This window comes from Octopus bimaculoides, chromosome 19, assembly GCF_001194135.2.
Source record: "Octopus bimaculoides isolate UCB-OBI-ISO-001 chromosome 19, ASM119413v2, whole genome shotgun sequence".
Lineage (NCBI taxonomy): Eukaryota > Metazoa > Mollusca > Cephalopoda > Octopoda > Octopodidae > Octopus > Octopus bimaculoides.
The window spans coordinates 25621437-25628876 of NC_068999.1; the positions used below are offsets into that span (position 1 = coordinate 25621437).

Genomic DNA, 7440 nt, shown 5'->3' on the forward strand with positions numbered 1-7440 from the left:
TCTATCATCATCACCCTCAAACTATTTCTAATCATACTGTGATGTTTAAAATAAAACACTGCCAGGGGTTTTTTGTAAAGGACTTATGGAAAAACTTGTACTTTTTTAAAAGAGAATTTAACATCTTAATGAATTGCTGAAATGAGAGAAAATTAAAAGTGAAAATAACCATCTTCTCTACCACAAACAGATTGAGCTGGATTTTAACTATGCATCTATCAATCTATATTTCTTTTGATCTATCTAGCTATCAGTTTGTCTATTGGCTTACAGACAGTTAGTTAGATAAATAGATTGATAGAATGATACACATTCATTGACAATATATATTTAAAAATACATTTTTTATATATAGTAGAAACCTTAATTTTTAATGACTTTGTTGGCACAATTCAGTTATATGGTGATTTAAAATGCATTTCTGAGAAAAGAATAAAAAGATATGTATTTCTTTTTATATGCAAATAGTTTACTACAAATATTTTTCGATTTATTTTTTTTTTTAATTATTGATAAATATATTTTTTTCAAAAGAAAATTTGAAATGATGCTGAACATTACATTCTTCTTTGCACATCAAAAAAGATGACAGTATGGTTAAGTTACTGGCTAGTATATATGTATGTCTACAGTTAAATCTAATTCACTATTAATTACAAAACCGTATCTAATTTATAAATTTGTATATTGAAAGAAAGAAGGAAAAATAAAAGCAAGTGGTGAAAAGATTTTTTTTTTTTTTTTTACTTATCTATTCTCTATATTACCAGAACAGACAAATAATTTAAAAGAAAAGCTTTTAAAACATTCTATGTGCATGTAATACAATCTGGCTTGTTGAATGACAAGCAATTTCACTCATTTCAGGGCTCTCCTTCTCTCGCATAGCCTACAATGTGCAATGTTCATTTTTTTTACCAAATAATTTTTTTTATATTACTTGTAAATAAATGGAATGTATTCCATTACTTCTTCAGTACTGACTCAAATTATTATTATTATTACTATTATCATTGTTGCTGCTGCTGCTTTATACAGTGGTAAATTCTCATTTAATGCAACCTTTTGGCAAATTTCCATTCCTAGTTTGAATGGTTCTATTTACTGTATTATTTCAAATTTTCAACATATAGCTATATATAAATATATATTTTAATAACAAAAATAAAAACAATAATTTCCCTTTAAATTATCATACACCTTTAGAAACTAAATATTTAGAAATAGTCAGATTCTGTCTCGCACAGAACCAACAATAAAAGCACAATAGTTGATTAGTTTCCTTCAACTTGATTATTTCAATCACAATCTTTCTTAATGATCTAATGCTCTTTTTAGTAGGTGTTACACTATTTCATATTTTGGTCTCTTCTTAAAATTCAATTAATATAACACCCTTATTCTTTGTTTGTCACTGTTCAAAGCTTTTATAAAATCTTTCATCACATATTTAACAGTTTTGATAGTTCTGATATAGATATCCTTTCAAGAGTTAATATGGATATTCAGATGCTTAATGGGATATTTATTAATAAAAGAAAGCATCTCTTGTGTCAATAACTTTGGGTTGATTTTCATCATAAATGGTAAAGTATAAATCAAATAAATTATGCTTTTTATTGTTCCACATTTTACTTTTTTTTAACAAGTGTTCCTATGAATATTACCATTATTTATTGACAAGAACATAACAATCAATAACAGTAAGTAAGTACATTTAGTAGATGTCTAAACAATTTTACCAGGGGCTTTTGTTTTCATATGATGTCAAATTAATATTTATACAGATACAGTGATTGTAAATATAAATATATCTTATAATAATGCTCTTCCTCTCAACTTTAATATATAATGATACACAGCAACAATGGTTGGAGGTTAAATTATCAGACATTTAGCTCTGATTATGTGCTGATGATCTACTATGTTCAAAAGCAAGTTGACCAACTGCATGGTATAGATATTGCATACTATAACTAGATCATGGATGTATTGTTGCTTTTTTTTTTCTGTTATTATACTACAAACTCTCTCCTCTGGTATCTGAAGCTTTCATCCCATATTTATCTCGTCTCTTACTAGCCCTACTACATCTCATCCCTACCACTGATCTTACTGTAAATATATTACTTAGTCATTCCTTCACAGAGTTTCCACAACTTGTAATTCCCTTCATGCCCTTATTTTTCCTGTACATATTGGCTTACAGATGTTCAACTTGACCATCAACTATATCAGTACCACCAGTCTACGATGGCCTGCAAAGCAAAGACACTTGTCTTTCGTCTCCAACTAATTAATGATTTCTGACATTATCACAAGGTCATGTTTTCTGGTGGGAGCGAACAGTCAATTAATCAGTTTTCAGAACTTAATTAGTCCTTATTTTATCAACTCCACAAAGGTAAGAAATAAGATTAATCACTAATGATCATAAAAAGTGCACAAATATCAATACCTTGTTTCTTCTTTAGTATACAGTGATATATTTGAACTAAGATCCAAATCTTGGTTGCTATAGTCACAATGTTTCGGTCATTGAACACTCTGGCCTTCTTCAGGTGGCTGCTGTATTCTCTGGAGGTTCACTAAGGTTCTCTCATTTCCTAACTGAATTCATTATTTCAATCCAGGGGATGGGGAGAGTAGATGCTGTTCATTCTGTTGCCCATATATGAGAAGATATTATATTGATTATTCTTGTGATGCCATTTAACCATTCCACTTAAACCAGAGCATATATAGATTCACTTATCTGGAGATTGAACTAATGTTCATCAAATAAACTGAAGCATCAGTACTTAACCCTTTAGCATTCAGATTACCCTGTCAAATATAATGTATATTTATTCACATTGTTATGCATTATCTTGGAGCTTTGAGATTTTGATGATGTGCTTGTTTATTTTTAAAATGACATTATATGAGAGGTGTGAGAGGCTGGCTAATTCGTAAAGAAAACAAGTAAAATATTTGGGCCTGATATGGCTCATTTAAATGCTAAATGGTTAATTCATATATTCATCATATTTAATTATGACCTGCACTCAGCTACAGCCCTCACAATCATTCTATCAGACATCATTATCACTGAGGATCTATTCTAGTAAAAGCACATCTAGGACCACGTCTGAGAAACTAGCCTCTCTCTACGGCTACTATAATAGCTATAATATAATTCCTTGGAGTTGGCTGACTGCATACCATAATCACTAAATCTAATCCTTCCTTCCCAAAACATTTTCTGCTTGGAACAACTTCTCAGAACATATCTTTCATACAGGTATTGACTTATTCAAGGAAAACATTTATTGCATCTGTCTCACAGGTCTGTAATTTTTAGCTTCAGCCCTGCTACTTCCTGTGTGTTCTTGGAAAATGCCAATATCTAGCAACTTTTGAAATAGTATCTTTAGTGGTTTAGTGAGGCTGTATTTGCACCTCTTTAACAGTATGCCTGGGAGACCATCTAATCCAGATGCTGAGTTTGAATCTAAGTCATTAATAGCTGTAAATATATATATATGTACATATATATATATATACTTAGATATAAGGATTTACTTTTCGTAATGAGATATAAAAAAACAAGGCTATGTATAATTTAGAACATTTATAAATAGGTCTTACAGCTGTTTCCAGGATATTTATTATATCCCTTCATCAGAGATGATGAGAGAGGATGGTTAAGCAATAGTTGATTTAGATAAGATGGGAAATAGAGAGTGAATGCAGGGATATTGTATTTGTAAATCCATTGTTTAGGCAGAATGGTATACATATAAGATTCCAATACCTTATGAGTAAAATCCAACAGTCTTTGAAATTGGTCATTCCAAATACCGAGTTTATACACAGTGTTATTGAATCAAGGGTAGGGTAGCAAATATTTTTTACAAATTTCAGTACCAGTGGCCTAGCATGTACAAAAAGTCAATAGTCGACATATTATTCAATATAAAATAGTGTACATTTAAACACAAGATGTATTACCTATAACAGGCAATTTCTACACGCTAGAAGAAGCAGTCAAAATGACCGAAAACTATAAAATTTAAGCAACTTCAAAGGGAATGAAAAAATAAAAACTTTTACCTTGTTTTTACGGTTATACCTATAGGTTTCGAATTTTTTTAGTAAATAAAATAATTTACTAAGCAAATTCTCATCAGTAACCAAGCCATCCAAGACTAACCTATAACTATGAGACAAATAGCATATTATAATTTTTTCAAAATCCACCATGTAAACGCAGTTTCAGTCAGCAGAAAATGAAAAATGCTAAAACAAACTTTGAAATGCTAATGTTGATACTTAGATATATATATAGGGAAGCAAATATATTTACAAATTTCACTACCAGTGGCCTAGCATGTATAAAAAGTCAATAGACAACATATTAATCAATATAAAATAGTGTACATTTGACTTTTTATACATGCTAAGCCACTGGTAGTGAAATTTGTAAAAATATATATATATTAATATCAATATTAGCATTTCAAAGTTTGTTTCGGCATGTTTTATTTTCTTCTGATTGAAACTGCACTTGCGTGGTGCATTTTGAAAAAGTTATAACATATAACGATGGGACACGTGCTTAGTCTTGGATGGCTCAGTTACTGATGAGAATTTGCCTAGTAAATTATTCTATTTACTAAAAAAATTCAAAACCTATAGGTATAACAGTAGAAACAAGGTAAAAGATTCTATTTTTTCTTTCCCTTTGAAATTGCTTAAATTTTGTGGTTTTCAGTCGTTTTGACTGTCTCCAAGCATGTAGAAATTGCCTGTTATAGGTAATTTCTCCTGTGTTTAAATGTACACTATTTTATATATATATATATATTTGGTTTATTGTTCTTTAACAAAAATTGTACTGACAGTGACTTTGAATTTTTAAGCTAAGCCTTCATCAGATTGGTGTACATTTTGTGTGTACAGTTAGATGAATGTCTACTACTGTATGAGTTAGAGCTCCACATAGCTTATTATCCAGTCAGCTTCCATTGTAGTGGTTAAGCAACCACTACACTTAGTAGTGTTACTAGTTATAATGTACAGAGTATACGTAGTGGAAATTAAGATGACCATCAGTATAAATATTTAGTTCCTATATATGTTTTAACCATTGAAGTTATGTGGAACTCAGCATCGGATGTTTCAAGTCCATTTGGATACCTAACTGGAATGGATCATCAAAGAAACATTTTATAACACTGATCTCTGTAACAAAATGCAATAAAGTGTTCCCTGATGGTCCAAATGCACTTGAAGAATACTGTCTGCACCTTGTACTGTATAATTTAAGAAGAAAGTGAGAGTGTCATGTGATTAAAAAAAGGAAAGGTCTGGTGAACCTTGACTCAGGGAAATATTAATGCCCATGGCATACAAGGTGGTATCAAAAAGTTCTCAGACTATTTATGCTTAATATAAAATAACTTATTTGCCTAAGTCTTACCATCATCTTCAAAACAGTCACCTTGTGTGGCAATACGCTGGTCCCAGCATACCTACCGCTTTCAGAATCTGGCCTGGAAGTCATCTTCCATAAGTGAGTCAAAGACCTTGTATGATTTGCTCTGGATCTTGACAACAGTATTAAAATAGCAACCTTTAAGCTGCATTTTCATCTTGGGCATGAGATGGAAGTCCATAGGTGCTAAATTTGGCAAATAGGGCTGGTGTGGAAGTGATAGCATATTGTTTTTGGTGTGAAACTCATGAGTGAGTAGAGCTCAGTGACAGGGTGCACTGTCATTCTTCGCACTCCACAGATCCAGTCACTTTCCTCGAATGTCCTCCCTCAAACCCTTCAAAACATCGCAGTAGAACTCTCGACCGACTGTCTGGACCTGGAGGATGAATTCTTGATGAACAATACCACAGATATTGAAAAAAACGATGAGCATGCTCTTGAATGAGCTGCAGTTCTGTTGTGCCTTCTTTGGTTGTGGAGATGAATGGCTCTTCAATTATGACTGTTGCTTCATCTCAAGGTCATACTCAATGTCTCTGCAGCAGACTTCCCAAGTTTAACACAAACTTTCACATTGGCTCTTTGTTCCACCTTTCTGTCCATAACAAAATTGTAGATTACAGCACACACATGATCACAAAAACACAAATTTTACAACTTGCAAAGTAAATACAGCAATATCAATCAGCACACTGCTTCATGAAGGTTACTGCTAGCTCTTACTGCACACACAATTGTGTGCTGCCATCTATTGGCACAATAAAGAACTATTCCAGGAACTTTTTGATAAGTTTGCAATATGCATGCCTACTTAGACAAGCGAGATCTATGTGTTTGAATTTAATTTGAACCTCTGTAAATTAATATCTGTAAGAAAAACATGGTGGAGGGAGAATTCCAGAATTTTTTTAGCAAGGAATGATTGGACAAAGTCTGAATCTAGGGAGATGACACACAGTAAAGAAAGTGAGATGTTTGTTGGAAGACTTCGATAGAAAGGATATTCAACTTTATTAGAAGTACTCAGAGTAGAGGTAGAAGAGGCAGAGAGAAGAATCAACATATCTGTGGGCTGATGGCTGTAATATGTTAGTGAGAGGCTCTGACAGTTTGTTGAATTTATTAATTAGCAAGTTGATAGCTTCCGTTATCTAGGTGACCAAGTTAGTAGCAGAGAAAGGTGTGCTGAAAGTGTAGCTGCTAGAATAAGAATAGCCTGGGCAAAATTCAGAGAGCTCTTATCTCTGCTAGTGACAAAAGGCCTCTCGCTCAGAATAAAAGGCAGGCTGTATGACGCATGTATACGAACAGCCATGCTACATGACAGTGAAACATGGACCATGACTGCTGAGGACATGCGTAAGCTCGCAAGGAATGAAGCCAGTATGCTCCAATGGATGTGTAATGTCTGTGCATACTCGACAGAATGTAAGTACCTTGAGAGAAAAGTTAAACCTAAGAAGCATCAATTATGGTGTGCAAGAGAGACGATTGCACTGGTATGGTCATGTGGCGAGAATGGATGAAAATAGCTGTGTGAAAAAGCAGTTGAGGGGACCTGTGGAAGAGGTAGACCCAGGAAGACCTGGGATGAGATGATGAAGCACAACCTTTGAAAATTAGGCCTCACTGAGGCAATGACTTGTGACCGAGACCTTTGGAAATATGCTGTGCGTGAGAAGACCCGGCAAGCCAAGTGAGACCATAATCCGAGGCCTCTGCCAGGGGTGTAGCCAGCCCACTTATGCATACCTTTCCTTCATTGGACACTAAACTCTGCTTGCAAAGACCTGTTGAGCCAAGTGAAATCGAAATCGAACCAATTTCGACGACTGGCACCCATGCCAACCTCTCCTTCATTGGATACTAAACTCTGCTTGTGAAGACTTGTTGGGGCAAGTGAAATCAAAATCGTGATGGCACAAGCACCAATCGAGCATGATCATTGCCAGAGCAGC

General features: G+C 33.5%; 1 protein-coding gene across 1 annotated transcript in view; it reads right to left on the bottom strand.

The window, feature by feature from the left end:
* The window catches only part of LOC106877513 (uncharacterized), a 25649-nt gene that overhangs the window by 728 nt on the left and 17481 nt on the right, over positions 1-7440 (bottom strand). The gene's annotated exons all lie outside the window — the stretch shown is intronic.